Raw genomic sequence first — 17,471 nt, forward strand, 5'->3', positions numbered from 1 at the left:
GGCGGGCCTATAGCTCCGCTCTTTCCCCTGTAGGGTTCTCCCCAGCCACACCCCAGAAAGCAGACACAACACAACAAGACAAAAGCGTCGAAGAGCATTAATAAAAGGAACTCAATATGAAGCCTTTGAGGATGCCAGACTATGATTTTTACACGGTGAAAACGGAAGAGCACAGAATTTTTGGCAAAGGTTAGATAGATGCAGACACCACCACCAGGTATGCACAGACCCAGCTTCACTTTTTAACAGCTTTGTTTCATAAACATGTATGCTATGCATAAATAAAAATTTATGCTATGCATTTTCACAAGTGCATGGCAATACTTTTTGACTAACTTTTGTGTTATAGATGTGTGCATGCAGATTATCCTGCTCCTGATGTGACCTCTTCTGAGGAAAAGTTGGGAATAAAGAGACTACAAACAAGACAAATAAACAAAGAACAACAACAAACTACCTCAGGGAGCTGCCCGCTAACATTTAAGCAGAATAAGGTATTTTTTAAGAAATAAATTTTTTAGCAGAGTTTTTACAGTTGTCTGTCTTTTAAATATTGTGCCAGAAAGAGGCAGTTATTGCTTACAACAAGATTTGTGCAGGCAGGGAGCTGACTCGGGAGAATGGTGTGGCTGTTTTGAGACAATAAAAATGAAATCTATAAGAAAGGAAAGCAGAGCGAGTGAGCATCCCGAAGCATCACCAATCACTGGCCTTGGTTCAGAGCAGACTGCACTCAGTGCAGAATGCACAGTCACCTCATGGCTGCTTCTCCAGCATTTGAAAACTTTGCTGCCTTAGCAAAGTAGTGTTTTGCTTTTTTTTGTTTTGTTTCTTTTCTTCCTTCATATACTGAACTCACACACTTCTGTTGAACAGAGTGTTCTTTGCCTGATACCCCCGGAGGGAGCTCAGAGTGTAAGAAGTGAGATGCCAAGAATGATTAAGGGAAGAAATCATTTTAGTCATCTTCCAGAAGTTCAGGTAAATCTTTTTGTAAATAGCTCCCACACAAAACTCTCTAGAAATATTACATCAACAGCATTGTGTGGTAGCAATCAACTTTGACTTTTTAATCACAAAAATGGTGAAGTAATTATCTTGGCTTGATATCTTAGTAAAATACAGAGGGTGTGTGTGTGTGTGAAGTGGGAGTAGTGGAATTGCTTCTTGTTTAGTTGATAGAGTTTAAGGAACAGGCTTACACTTAAGATAGAATTAAATAAAAAACATTCACTGTAGTCAACACAAAGCAAATAGTAATCATTTTAGGGCTCGCTTTCCTAAATCGACAACATAATTTTAGGCCAATGTACAAACAGCCCCCTATAATGATTCCACTTGCAGTTTTTCTATGGGGTAGCTTTCGCCACCTCCAACTGGTCTTTTCATGGAGAAATGCACAAGAAAAACAGACAAGCGGCAAACTAAGGCAGAGCAGGTACAGATGGTGTGTAATACTAGAGAAAAGTCACAAAGCAAACACTATTGCTTAGACTAACGTTGGCGAGGGGCACAGGCCAGTGTCCTTTAGATAATCCCCCTGGAAGACTGCAGTCTAATAACCAGCCTTATTTTAGGTAGAGAGAGGCACTTGCCATTCTCCACACTCCATGACTTGCAGCAAATACAGACCATCACAAGTGTAATTTGGATGCTGAGTTAACCCTTGCCACAGTTGCCTTCCCTCTGTTTATTCTGGTTCCTTACAGTTGACTCTAAGGATGAGGTTCACACCGTAGGTTTGGTCTGCCAAACATACACTGCCATTCATCCATTCGACTTGCATTGTGCTGGATGCAGTTTGGGTGAGATGGGAAGCAAAGAAGACAGACATTCCGCCCTCATGGAAATTATAACTCGGGTAGAAAAACAAGTAATAATTGAATATGGAAAAGAGGAATATCATTAAAAATGATGATATGAACAATGAAATAAAAGGAAAGGGAACAAAGAAAGCATTTCCGTCGAATCTACTCCAGTTTGAGAAGGTCTGAGAATGTCTAACAAAGGGAAATGAGCAGATATTTTAAGATAGAGAGCATTGACAAAGTAAGGGGAAGTTGAGTTGGGTGGAACAGCAGGTGTAATGGTCGTAAGGCCAGAATAAGGTCCTCAAAGAACAAAGGACTGTGTGGATGGAACCCACGGCTCAAGAAAGAAAATACCATATGGATGTGGGGACTCAGTCACACAGGGGTTAGAGAGTATGACCGGCTGGGCTTATTCCATGGCAGAGTCAAGGGATACAATTGGTACCCTGATATTAATAACCAGAATAAATGTATTGTTTTACTTATAAATGTTTCTAGTTTGAATGGCAAAGTATTTGGTCCCATACTTGTACTGTGATTTAAATCATTCCTATAAAAACAAAATCATACCGTAATAAAATGTTCAGCCGAAGGAGCAACATGATCAGACTTCAGTTTTGGGAAGCTTTCTTCTTGGTGCAATGTGAGGACTGATTGGGAAGATAATGACAGCAGAGGGGACAGAGTTGTTCTCAGGAAAGATTTGGAAGCCGAAGGGGCTTCCCTGTGGTCTTGCAAGGGAACCTAGACTCATTTCATTTCCCAGTGAAAGGACTGAAATCTCAAGGTCAGTGTTTTTCCAGGGAGGTCAGTCTTTCCTCAGCTGTGTCTCATTTGATTAACTGATAAAACTGCAGCTGACCTTCCAGGTGCACAGGGTAGTTGTACTCACTTACCTAATTCTGGTAAGGTCCTTGTGAGATAAGAACTAGTCACGTTGCAAATGAGGACCCGGACTTGACTCTAGTTACTTAGTACATTCCTTAGTGAGGATTTGAGGCTATGAAATATGACTCTAGAGACTGAACTTTGAACAACTATCCCACAGCCTAGGTGGTTCCTATTCATCATTATTTAACTTCTAAAATTGCCCATTTGGCCTGAATCCGAAATATTCCATTTTCAAGTAAATATATTGCCTAACTTTTGTCCTGCTTCCTACAGTTCCCAACATTGGGCCAAGATTTTACATGAATACATAATCTCTTAAAAGAAATGTCAAGCCCTGTATTGTAGAGAAAATAGAGTTTGAGCTTGACAAGAAGTAATAGTGAAGATGAAATAAGAGTTAAAAGAAAGCAGATATTTTACTTTACGCGTTTCTGGATAAACTAGATAAAAGTTACAAGATTTAGTGCAGTAATATTGGGGGCCACATGAGGTCAACAAAATCTCTTAAGATTCTGAAAATTGTATTGATTTATCTACTCTCTGTTCTTTTGCCAATCCACGATACTCTCAATATTCTCTGCTAGCACCATAATTCCAACACACTGATTCTTTTTCAGTCTTCCTTATTCAGTGTCCAACTTTGACATGCATACGAGGTGATTGGAAATGCCATGGCTTGGCTCAAGTACACCTCAGTCTTCAAAGCAACATCCTTACTTCTCAACGCTTTATAGTGCTTGTGTGAAGCAGCTATTCAGTGTATTGATTGGTCTCTTTTGAGGCAAGGATGGCGAGATTTGGGACACGATGTCAAGAGAGCTCAGTCCCTGGAGAAGGACATCATGCTTGATGAAGTAGAAGGGCAGTGAAAGGATGAAGGAAGATGGGTGGACACAGTGGCTGCAACAATGGCCTCCAACATAGGAAGAATTGTGAGCATGGCACAGGACTGGGCTGCTTCATTCTGTGCTGCCTAGGGTCGCTATGAGTTGGCACTGACTGGACCAGTGGTTCTCAACCTTCCTCATGCCACGACCCTTCCATACAGTTCCTCATGCTGTGGTGACCCCCAGCCATAACATTATTTTTGTTGCTACTTCATAACTATCATTTTGCTACTGTTATGAATTGTCATGTAAACATCTGCTGTGCAGCATGTATTTTCATTGTTGCACATTGAGCATAATGAAAGCATAGTGATTAATCACAGAACAATATGTAATTATATATTGTGAAATATTTATTTCTACTTACAAATAAATGAAATTTTGTCTTGAAGCATGGGTAACAATCTTAATACAACTACAGTAAATGACATAGCTACATTTTGCCACACTATGCACAAAAAGCCAATGTCAGTGGGAAGTTTGAGATAGCTGCTTTCTCACCAGATTAGAAATTCTTGGGGCAGTCTTTGCAAGAGCACAACAAAGATCATCTTCCACAATAAGTCTACTTCTGTATTTAGACTTGATCATCAAAAAGCTGGAAAACCCTGTTTCACAAAGATATGTTGTTGGAAATGAAAGAAGGCACAACACAGTCTCAGACAGAACAGGATATGACTGCAAACACTTGATCCAGAATTTTGTAACTGGCACTGCAGATAAATCAGTTCTCACTGCATTCCTGTTAATAAGTTCAATGAACTCCTCTTGTGCTGTCTCAGGAATATCTTCTACTTTGACTATGAATGGACAATGGCGGCTTTAACAGAGTAACAGCTCTCTACACAGTAGCTTCTCTTTGCACATGTGTGACTGGTCCTCATAAGTACATTTTGGCGCCTACCATGTCCCATGCACCTGTATTTGTATAGGGTATATGTGTTGGGGTTTGCGTGATGATATCACATTGGGGACTTGTATGTGGGCATAGCTACATGTGGGCAGACCCGACTGCAGACAGATAGAGGAGCGGTGTCTGTCGGAGCCAGCCATGATTTGAACGGATTAAGGGAAAAAAGACAGACAGAAAGTACTGGGAGGGCAACAGTCCGATGGACTGAAGCGCCCGAGTTTATTCTACACACTCCTTATATCCATGCGTAAACAACCCGGGGTTAATTATCTCATTGTTAAGCAAGCACATTTGATACACATAGCAACTCTATCTTCTGCCAAGCCAGACATCCTTGAGAAAATTAAACCACCTGTTTTTCCCAGACCTTGCTTGCTTTCTTGTCCTTGACAGTCTGTTCAAAGCGTAGTCACAGAAGAAATCAGCACTTAGGTCATGAGACTTCTCAGCTGTTTTAAGGCTGAGTCTTAATGGCCTTCAACAGGTGTCTAGATTCCTAAGACCATTGGAAATATGTGTTTTCCGATGGTCTTAGGCAACCCTTGTGAAAAGATCATTCGACCCCCCAAAGGGGTCGCAACCCACACGTAGTTTGAGAACCATTGGACTAGACAGTACCTAAGAACATTCTACCTGTTTTATCCTGCCATGTTCCTTAGTGATGTTGTGCTGCCCTGACAGTAATACTTTTATAGTAAACACACACTGCCGACAACGCTAACCCAGAGAGATCTAAATTTTCACAGTGTAAGAGAATGAAAGTCTGATGTCAGACGGCTAACTCTAGGGAGACGCTTTCTCTCTATGTGCTCTTCTTCTTGGAAGTTTCCGGCACTGGGACTTTCAACCCAAAGAATGCTCTCTGCTCCACATTCCTTTTTGCCTGATGGTAGTAATGCCTTTATCTCGGCTAGCTTTGTCTCCTTTTATTTCCTTAAAAAAATCATTTTATTAGGGGTTCATACAACTCTTTTTTTACAACTCTTATAACAATCCATACATACGTCAATTGTGTAAAGCACATTTGTACATTCATTGCTCTCATCATTCTCAAAATATTTGCTTTCCACTTAAGCCCCTGGCATCAGGTCCTCATTCCCCCCCCCTCCCCGCTCCCCTCTCCCTCATAAACATTTGATAATTTATAATTTCTTACTTTGTCATATCTTTCCCTGTTCGACGTCTCCTTTCACCCACTTTTCTGTTGTCTGTCCCCCAGGGAGGAGGTCACATGTAGATCCTTGCAATCGGTTCCCCCTTCCCAACCCATCCTCCCGCTACCCTCCCAGTATCACCACTCTCACCACTGGTCCTGAAGGGATCATCTGCCCTGGATTACCTGTGTTTCTGGTTCCTATCTGTACCAGTGTACATCCTTTGGTCTAGCCAGACTTGCAAGGTAGAATTGAGATCATGATAGTGCAGGGTGAGGAAGCATTTAGGAACTAGAGGAAAGTTGTATTTTTCATCGTTGCTTCATCACACACTGTCTGGCTAATCTCCACGACACCCCTCTGCAAGGGGATGTCCAGTAGCCTAAAAATGGGTTTTGGGTCTCCACTCCGCACTTTCCCCTCATTCACTATCATAAGATTTTTTATTCTGGTGATGCCTGATACCTGATCCCTTTGACACCTCGTGATCACACAGGCTAGTGTGGTACTTCCATGTGGGCTCTGTTGCTTCTGAGATAGATGGCTCAGAAAATAAAAAAAAGAAATGGGTAGCGGGGTCACAGGGCAGTAACCCACCCAAGGGGAGGGTATTGTTTATATCTCCACAGGGAAAGAGGGACCAGACTTCAACCCAGACTTCAACCCAGACTTCAGCCCAATGCTCCAAGATGTGAATGCAACATGCCGGCATGGTGTAGGGAACCAATGGAGAGGACTGGGGGGCTGAACTTAATCCCCAAACTAAGTGGACACCTGCCCCTCCCCCGACAAGACTTTATTTCAAAAGACAGCATTGAATCTGCAGCTCCGGGAGAGGGACATATCTGATCAGAGCACATGGGTGCTGATAAAGGGGGAGGAGGAGAGAGTAGAGCACATCCTGGCCCACCAGGCCTTGAGGATGATGATCCAAATTAGAGCAGCCAGTCCACAGAGAGGACCACATGGCCAGCCCCACTATGAGACATGACACCCCTCACTGACCCAAAACTCTACAGGGGACAACACCAGAGACACAGTGTGGGAATTGCACCCGATCTGTTCCCGCCACACCGAAGCAAAACACTAAGGGGGTGCAACAGAACAGAAGGGAATGGAGCAGCGAGGTCCCTCAGGAATGCTGAAGGTGGACTTTTGGGCCAGGGCATGGTGTCCCAACAGACTAGACTGGAAAACACTCTTAAAGGCCAACAAACGATCCTTGAACTAACTACAAGCTTTTCTTTCTTGTTGTGTTTTGTTTTTGGGTTTTTTATTTTTTTTGGTCATTGGTTTGTTGTTGTTTTGTTGTATATTGTTGCTTGTTTTTTCTCTGTCTTGTTTTCATGCAAGTTATTATCTCCTCAGGGCTGTCTAAATAAGATAGGCTGGATGAATAATCTGGAGGAGAAAACAACAGAACCCACAGTTCCAGGGGGACATGGGAGAGAAGGTGGGGGGAAAAGTAGTGGTGTTAATAAACCCAGGGACAAGGGAACAACAAGTGATCCAAATTGGTGGTGAAGGGGGGATTGGTAGGCCTGGTAGGGCATGATCAAGGGTAATGTAACCAAGAGGAATTGCTGAAACCCTAGTCTGGACTGAACATGATAGTGGGACAGGAGGAAAGTCAAGAGAAATAGAGGAAAGAGCTGGGAGGCAAAGAGCATTTATAGAGGTCTAGATAAAGACATATATATGCAAATATATTTATATATGAGGATGGGGAAATAGATCTGTGTGCATATATTTATAGGTTTAATATTAAAGTAGCAGAAGGACATTGGGCCTCTACTCAAGTACTCCCTCAATGCAATAATATTTTCTTCTATTAAATTGGCATTTTAGGATGCTCACCTTCCTGACACAACCACTGAAGACAAAGCAGGTGAATAAATAAATGTGGTGAAGAAAGCTGATGGTGCTTGGCTATAAAAAAATATAGCATCTGGAGTCTTTTTATTTCCTTTAAGATAAACAGCAAAACCACACCAGGGAAACTCTACTTACATTTTACCTGGGATATTATCTGATTAAAATCAAGCCCCACCCAAACCTCCCCATCCTTTGGGTCAGGGCTCATCATATCAATTACATCATAGGAGATCATTACATAATGGTCAAGCCATTGAGCATTAAGGCCCAGCCATATTTTTTTCATATTTAATAAAATATTTAAACCATATATTTTACTCCAATTCCCAAGAAATTAGGAGTCCCAGATACGTGTTGAAGGCCTATGTGCTAGAAAATGTTTTCAGCCATTTTATCAACATGATGGCTGAATACGGAGAGCAGCCCAGTGAGGTAGATACTATTATTTGTATCTTACAGATGAAAAAACAAGGCTTAGAGATATTGAGTTAATCTCCAGGATCACACACCTGGGGAAAGCACACATCAGTCTGTTTGATTTCAAAGCCAGTGTTCCCACATTCAGTCCCCTGATACACAGTCTTTGATTTCAGGAACTCAGAGTAAACGGATTTCCTTATCTGTCAGACAATCTCTCACAATAGTACCACTCTTCTTGTTTATTTTTCCAATAGGTTAGTATATATTTTTGAAGCTTTAGCTTAAAAAATAAGTTTTCTCATCAATAAAACATTAGTATGTAAAACCACACTCTAGTAAAAATTCCTTAATAAAATATTGTGCTTTCATTTCCTTGAGTTATTGCATCATTTCAAATCTAGAAGATGTTTTTTACTATACTCCATAATATTCTAGACATAGGAAGCATCTGAAAAAACTGAATTTAAAGAGAATTACTTAATTAATTAATGTGTATTCATTAATCAACAAATATTTGCTGGGCACTTTCTCTGTGTCATGCATTCCTCTTAAAGTAGCGGTCAAGGAAAGCACTGTCCTTTCCCTGAAAAACAGGCAGATTTGTATGCATTGAAAATGAAATAATTCAGGAATGATAATCATGTGAATCCCAGTATAAGAAATCAATCATCTTCAGTAACAAAACAAAATAAACAAAAACGTGATCTTGGGAGTGATTGGAGATCAAACTTGAATGCACGCTTTTACCAGCTATTAGAAGGCTTGACTGCCAGGCAGCCTAAGGAGCTTGGGCAATTTCTCTGAGAAGATGAATGCACAAATCACCCCGGGTGCTATTTCTAAATTCAATTCAAACAAGGAAAATAGAGTATGATTAGCATACTCAGGCATTAATCCTCTGGTGCTATTTTTGAAAGAAGATAATAATTATTTTGTCAATTTTGATTTTTGAAAATGAAAATTTCCTTCCTTTCTCTCTTTACCCACTCAGCATGGATAGATATTACTCTATTGACTTACCCTGGAGATCATTTGGAAACTCTAATACTTTCTCCATCTCCATCTTTGACTAGTCTTCTACAGACCAGTGTACCTCTCCTAGTGCCAAATTCTACAGGAAACCTCTCTGAATATATCCGTATTGGAAGTTCTTATTGGAAATGGAGAAATTTTTTTTCTTTACATTTTATTAGGGGTTCATACAACTCTTATCACAATCCATACATATACATACATCAATTGTATAAAGCACATCCGTACATTCTTTGCCCTAATCATTTTCAAAGCATTTGCTCTCCACTTAAGCCCTTTGCATCAGGTCCTCTTTTTTTTCCCCTCCCTCCCCGATTCCCCCTCCCTCATGAGCCCTTGATAATTTATAGATTGTTATTTTGTCATATCTTGCCCTATCCGGAGTCTCCCTTCCCCCCCTTCTCTGCCATCCATCTCCCAGGGAGGAGGTCACATGTGGATCCTTGTAATCAGTTCCCCCTTTCCAACCCACTCACCCTCCACTCTCCCAGCATCGCCCCTCACACCCCTGGTCCTGAAGGTATCGTCCACCATGGATTCCCTGTGCCTCCAGCTCCCATATGCACCAGTGTACAACCTCTGCCCTATCCAGTCCTGCAAGGTCGAATTCGGATCATGGTTGTTGGGGGGAGGAAGCATCCAGGATGTGGGGGAAAGCTGTATTCTTCATCGGTACTACATCGCACCCTGACTGACCCATCTCCTCTCCTAAACCCCTCTATGAGGGGATCTCCAGTGGCTGACAAATGGGCTGCGGATCTCCACTCTGCACTTCCTCCTTCATTCACTATGATACACACACACACACACACACATAATATATATACATATATATACACATATATGTATATCCTTTTTTTTTTTTGCATGATGCCTTATACCTGGTCCCTTTGGCCTCGTGATCACACAGGCTGGTGTGCTTCTTCCATGTGGGCTTTATTGCTTCTGAGCTAGATGGCCGCTTGTTCACCTTCAAGCCTTTAAGATCCCAGACACTATCTGTTTCGATAGCCGGGCACCATCAGCTTTCTTCACCACATTTGCTTATGCACCCGTTTGTCCTCGGTGATCATATCATGGAGATGTGCAGCCAATGATATGATTTTTTTGTTCTTTGATGCCTGATAACTGATCCCTTCAGGACCACGCGATCACGGAAATGGAGAAATTTGAGATGCTTATTGGTTGCAGTCCAAAGAATTTAGGACACACCAACGATATCTAACAGAGCTTATATGTTAAAAAAAAATACAAATTATAACAACCCAACCGCTTTCTTTGCATTTTGATATTCCAAGGCTACTGCTAAATTATAAAATATTCTACCTCTTTGATTTTACAGTTAACTGACATTCTCAGAGCAATGCACTATAAGCTCTATGTCAGTAAAGACGAATCAAAGAGGAATGGTTCCCATTCTTCATCACAAAGACCATTGCACGACCTCCGGTGAAGGGCTGCATCTTCAGTGATAGGATGACATCTATATACCTACTCGGAAGCGCAGTTAATACAAGAGGGCAGAACCAACATCTGAAAATCAGACAGCAGAAAACTCACCGCCATTGAGTCTCTTTCACCTTATACAGCACAGGGCAAAACTATAGGATTGAGCCCTATAGGGTAGGGCAAAACTGCCTGTGTAGCTTTCTGGGACTATACCCATCACAGGAGTAGAAAACCTCATCTTTCTTCTATTCAGGAATGGCGAATGACTTGGAAATGCTGACCTTGTGGTTAGCAGCCCAATGTGTAGTGGTTAGTAACTCAGTACACCACCAGGGCTCCTTAAAACCACTCTTTTATTAATTTCCATATAAAAGTGAGATGATATATTATATATCCACTAAGAGTTTTTCTTGGGTATTTTAAAACAATGATATGTCTTTGTTCTAGGAAGAAGAACCTATGCATGCATCTGTCCATCAAGACGATACATTTAAGAACACTTTGAAGACATCTTGGGATAGTCCTTGTGGTGGAGGAGAATTTCTTCACATAGCTCTTCTATGCATGTTTCTAAGGAGCCATAGTGACATAGTGGTTATAAGTTGGACTGAGATCCACAAGGTCAGCAGTTTGAAACCGCCAGCTGTTCTGTGGTTGATTGACAGGGCTTACTACTCCCCCAAAGAGTTACACTCTCAGAAATTTACAGGGACAGTTCTACTCCGTCCAATAGAGTCACAGAGTAATAGTAAGACTTCCTAGTCCATGTTGGCAGAGGCCAAGAGACCACTTGGCTTATAAGCTAAGCATCAGGGAGAGACTTGGCCACTGGCCGAGGAGAGGTGTTGCTCTTGATCAATTACTATATCTTACTCTCAGAAATTTACAGGGACAGTTCTACTCCGTCCAATAGAGTCACAGAGTAATAGTAAGACTTCCTAGTCCATGTTGGCAGAGGCCAAGAGACCACTTGGCTTATAAGCTAAGCATCAGGGAGAGACTTGGCCACTGGCCGAGGAGAGGTGTTGCTCTTGATCAATTACTATATCTTACTGGTTACTGATCTTGACTTGTGATCACCTATTAACTTCCCTAAAACAAAACCCATCATTGTGAATTTTGCCTGTGAGTTCTATGTGGCAATGGCAAAGAATGATCTCACCAGGCCTCGAAGTAGAGTGCTGTGGGAGGAAGAGTTGGTGTCAGAACAGGTAAAGAAAGATGGAGAGTGGAGACTTATCTGACCTCTGCCTCAAAGCCACAGGGAATCCAGCGGAGGTCAGACAGGGCCACCCTGCTCAGCATGTTCATACTCTTATTCAGAATAAGCTCTTTGAATGATGCTCCATAACACGAAAGATCCTGTTTCTCTTCCACATTGAAGACCAACTTATTTCTGGCTCATTTTTCCATTCACTCATTTTTGAGTACCATAGTACAATGTCAAGAATATGGAACTTCAGATCAATTGGACCCACTCTAAATTTATAGCTTTGCCACTTAGGGAAAATAAACATATTTGCTTACTCACCATAGCAATGACAAGCAGTATGGCCGAGGAATATCCAGTAGCTTATCTTACAAATGAGCCACGGTGCAAAGCGAAAGAGGGAGAATGTCCCATTTGATGCTCAATTAACGCTTCAGCAGGAGCATAGAGTGTAAGGAGGAAAGCCATGGTCATCCCAGAAAGTATTTTCACCCCAGCACTGAGCGTCAATAGCAAGGACCAACAATGATAGAGCGGCTGTTATAGAAAGAAGTTAGAAAGTTCTCCCGGAGGAAGGGCCTGGCTCATGTACTGCAGGCATTCAAACCAGGTCCAGGCTAACCTGTATCATTTCCCCCTCAAGGGAAAAAAACAAATAAGCAAATATAGTTTTCATTTAGAGGAAATGTTCTAGTGATTTACAAGTTACATAACTGACAGAGGATTATAAAGGTTAATCCTTATTTTAATTCAAAAGTGTCCTGAATTCCCCAAGAAGGTGATTACAAAGCCGCTCCAGGCCTTCGAGCATTTAAATTTCCTGCAAATACCAACCATGTAAACCCAAACCAAACTCACTGCCGTGGGGTGTTGAATCAATTGAGGCTCATAGTGACCCTATAGTTCACAGGATTAGAAATTATCATCTTCCCTCCCTGCCCTCTGTCCCACCCCCCTCAGAATGTCTGGTGGTTTTGAACCGGGAATCTCGTAGTTAGCGGCCCAAGGCATAACCACCAGGGCTCCTCACAATGTAAGCAACCGCCAAATGCATCCCGTTTTATAAAATCAACAAGCCAAGATGTTTTCAAACGTTTTAGTTGGATTTAATACTGTTTTGATGATCAAACTACCTATTACTTCGAGGACTATAACGTCTGTCCTGTTTTCACATCATTTTCAGCATTATTGAGATAGTTTCAGTGAGTCGGTCTTCCCTATGATCCTGGCATTCTTAATGTCTATCCTTTTAATCTGTCAGAGTTAGGCATGGATCAACGTTACAGCATCAGCATTGCATTGTCAGAATGCAAACCATCCTTCCTTATAGAGAGTAGGAGATTTTAGGTACACGATGCATATAAAAATCTCTAACAGTTAAACACTCACACAAACATACACAAGTTCATTGAAGCACTCCATATATCAAATATTAATGAAATGGAGTCTCTGGGGAGATGCTGTTTAATGTTAGGGAAAAGGGAGAGAGTTTTCTAGGGGGCTTAATTTTATAAATATATTACTTTCAGTGAACCTAAAATATTTGAAAATTGGACCAAATATTTTAAAGAGTAAAATGTGACCTTAGATGTGGTTTTTCATATTCATTTTATATATTATATATTTTGATTGGTCAAAATCAAGTATTGAAGAATCATTTAAATTTTGTTTTTTCCCATACTTGAAATCTTTACCAGAGGAAAAGTAAAATACCACTCTGATTTTAAGATCTTCTTTGGTTTACTTTTATTAGAAAAAAAAAATCAAGCTTTTTATGAAAAAAAAAAAAACCTTTTAGGTAATGGAATATGATGGACAATAAAACTGATAAACTTATCTAAAATAAGTAGGCTCTTTTCAATATATGTTAAAGGATTATTTACTGACATTTTTATATTTAGCATATAAAAGGAGTCACAAAAATCCAGTTTATAATTGCATTTTATAATTAGTTAAAGTTAAGTTTGTGAGTAGTAAAAGCCATTTGACACTATTTTTTTACAAATAAAATTCTAGAATTTAGTATTTCTGATTTTTTCCACTAAAAATCTGCAGTGTAAGAACTGCAGCTGATGTCAAAGATAAATAGAATTGATTTTAAAGCAGTCCAACGGGCAACGTAAAAACCATTTCTGCTGAATGCCTTCTTTCTACTTTGGGAGCCCAAAGACTAATCTTGTTACATTTGAATGTGTTACTCCTGTCCTGTCACATTCTGATAAGCATCTCTTTAGTGCTGGGAGAGCAATTTTCCCCTTCGCTTTAAATATCTTCTCCCTTTACTAAAAATAGCCAATGATTTATTGTCAACTTTCAAAGTTTATTTTCAAATTAATGTTTCTTTTTATCAATGTGGATATTTTTAGCTTTCATGAAGATACTGAAATGTGATATGGTTTGATTTGCCCTGCACGCATCCTTCTAAAAATAATTAGCCAAATTTACATGTTTCCCTTTAAAGGAAATACTGCATTGTACTTCCCAATGATAACTGCAATATTTTGTCTTGAGAAATGAGATACAGAAGTGAAAGAGGGTAGATGGTTCGGATACAATTTGAATTAATTTTTACCGGTGGGATATTTCAATGATCTTTGAGCCATTCTACAAAAATTTGGGGGAATGTATATACATATATGTTCTCTATATAAGCACATAATATTAATCTCTTAAGCACACAAAACAAAAACAAAATCTCTTAAACATGGACCAAAATATAAGCCAAAGTTGATAGTTGCATGAAAACCAGAGACTTTACTCATAGATAAATTATGTTGCTATGGCTATATAAATTTACACCAATAAATTAAGAAAAAAGATCCACTTGTCAAGAATTTTATTTTACCTGGATCCTCAGTCCATATTCATGGAAACAGTGGTGGAAAAAGCATATGTAAGTATTGGGTAGGGCAAAGCTGCTGCCCAAGACCTCCTGAGAGCCTTCAGCAAGGGTGCCACTGAAAGCAGAGATGCACGTTGGTGAAACTGGGTGCTCTAGAGAAACTACTGGTGCTTGTATGTAAATAGGCAGAGATTTATATCAAGAAATGGCTCGCACTGCTGTAGAAGTGGGTAAATCCACTGGGTTCAAGTGCATGGACCACATGGAAGCTAAGACTTCTCCTGACTTCCGTTGTTGCAGAGGCTAATGAATAGGAAGATCTTCAAGGAGATGGATTAAAACAGTGGTTGCAATAATTGACTCAAACATGACAATTAGGAAGATGGTGTAGCACCAGGGTGTTTCTGCTGTGCATGGAGTTTCTATGAGTCAGAATCAGCTTAGTGGCACCTAACAACAACCTAACCCTAAACCAACCCCATTGCCATTGATTCCGACTCACAGCGAACCTATAAGCTAGAGAAGAATGGCCCCTGGCAGTTTTTGAGACTGCAAATTTTAATGAGTGTAGAAAGTCTCATCTTTCTCTCTCAGAGTGGCTCATGGTTTCAAACTGCTGACCTTGAAGGTAGCAGCCCAACATGTAACCATTACACCACAACAACAACACAAACATTTAAAATCCCTGTTCTTGTATGCCACACCACCCTAATGTAAATAGCTAAGATAGTATTTTCCCGATGAATTTAAGAGTTGAATGAATGTGATCTCAAGTTGAACTTTATCCATTTTAGGGGGAAGATTCCTCATGGCCGTATAGATTTCCACTACAGCCGCATTCGTGTTCTCTGTTCTCAGTTATTCTTCCCCAGTAGACACAGAGAAACTTATCTGTTAATGACGGAAAGGGGAACTGGGTGTTCTAATCTCAGCTACTTCCTCTTCTGACTTAACTTCCTGCAAAAGTTTATATGGAGTTATAATCTTCTGTATTATGTTAAAGATGTTAGGAAAGGGTGAAGGACAAGGGTACCAATTCACAGGGTGTGCTCACTTTCCACGGATCTTAAGGTAAGTTAATAATAGTGACTGTATTTTAGTTCCTATATGTCTCTCCATTGTTGCTGAACTGAGGTGGTGCGTAGTGGTGTTATTACTCCTCAATTCCATTGTCTATGGAGTATAAGAGCAAATAAGACTTCTCGTATGTTTGACAGTTGCCTAGAAGCCGCTATCAAGTCCCTTTTAACAATTAAAAATATACAGTCTGATCTCCTGTTAGCAGGAGGGGCTTGAAGGGGCTAGCATAACCAAGAACTTTGCATCAAAGAAAAGCAGATGACTGAAGAAGAGAGATGCATTTCTTCCTAGACAGGTTGGTCTGTTCTTTTGGCAGTCCATGGTACTTTCAATATTCTTCTTCAGTCATCTGCTCATTACGAAGATCTGGAGAGGGACTGAGCATTTGTATTTCTAACAAGTTCTTGTGGGATGATGAGGAGGAGGAGCAGGAGGAGGATGCTGATGATGAGGATGATGGTTGGAGACTCACACTTTGAGAACCACTGTGCCAGACGGGTTTTTCTCAGACCTAGTGGCAGCATCTTAGAGTCACCTGGGGAGCTTCTTTAAAAATGCCCATGTTTGAGCTTTCCCAAACAGATAGGTTGACGTGCTTGATGAGGTGCTTGCCATCAACATTGGCTTTTAAAATCTCCTTCCAATGAAGGAAATTAGTGGCTAGGGCTGAGAATCATAGTCCCTCACTGCAGGGCATAGGACTATTTAATGTGGTTCTTCTGAAACTTCCACAAAAGGACCTTTTCCTGATGGGTCTGGGTAAGGGAGGTGGGGGAAGATATGGATAAGGTTCAGTTGTTTTTGCCGCTGTTTTTGTTTTTGTTGTTTGTTTGTAATGTGCTTTCCAGTACATGAAATCCAGGATAGGAAAATCGAGTAGAGACAGTGAGTGATCAATGGCTGATTGAGGGTATATGGGAAATGGGGAGCTAATAGCAGTGAGCACAAGAAAGGAGAAAATGAAAAAAAGAAAGGAGAAAATGTTCTGAATTGATTGTAATATTATACAACTATTTTTAATATGGCTTAACTATTGAAGTATATGAAATGTTAATTCTATGTCCATAAAAGTTTTACAAAAATGATCCAGTTGTGAGTGCTTCTGATCCAGATTCATGGTGATTGCCATCCTGCTGCACAGAAAAGGAGTCAGTCCTCGTAGAAACTGGAGGGGGGATCTCATTGCCAGGAGTGGAGCACATCTTCTGGACCCTGAGATCCTTGTTCAGGGAACCTCCTTGATCCAGAAGACAGCTTTTACATCAGAGGAAGGACAAAGGAGAAGGAGCAGCAGAGCCAGCAGCCAGACCAGGAGACACAGTGATAGACTCCTCCTCCCACAGAGCACATGAAACTGAATGCTTTGGGCCAACAGGTTGGCTTGTAGTGCATGGTGTCTCTGGGCACTTCATTGGAGGAGTTGGGTTTGCAGAGCCATGAAGTTGGACCAACGTTTATTCAGGTTGAGGCTTAGAGTGGAGTGGCATGCCCTCTAAGCATTTATCAGCAGCCCTAAAAGAACTTCGTAACATCTTCTGGCTGAACAATCTAACCTGAGCATTTCTCACCTGCACTGTTACCTTTTCACTTCCTTAAGGAACGCTTTAATCATGAATATTGTCTGCAAGTTCTATGTGGCCATTGCAATGAATTATGGAACTCAGTAGATGAACAAGTGGAATGTTGTATGAGATAATACTCCCAAGCTTAATTAATGAATGAGTGCAAATATTAAAGGTACCACGGGGTTGCTTTATATTATACTTCAGTGTTCTTGCACATTGCCATATTCACTTATATCAAATATGATTCTTAATTTTCTACTATTGCATCATCCCCTCTTAGACTTATGACTATTACACTGACAGTGATACAGAGTTGCAAATGATTGAATGGGCCTTCCTATT

This window comes from Tenrec ecaudatus, chromosome 13 (assembly GCF_050624435.1).
Source record: "Tenrec ecaudatus isolate mTenEca1 chromosome 13, mTenEca1.hap1, whole genome shotgun sequence".
Classification (NCBI taxonomy): domain Eukaryota; kingdom Metazoa; phylum Chordata; class Mammalia; order Afrosoricida; family Tenrecidae; genus Tenrec; species Tenrec ecaudatus.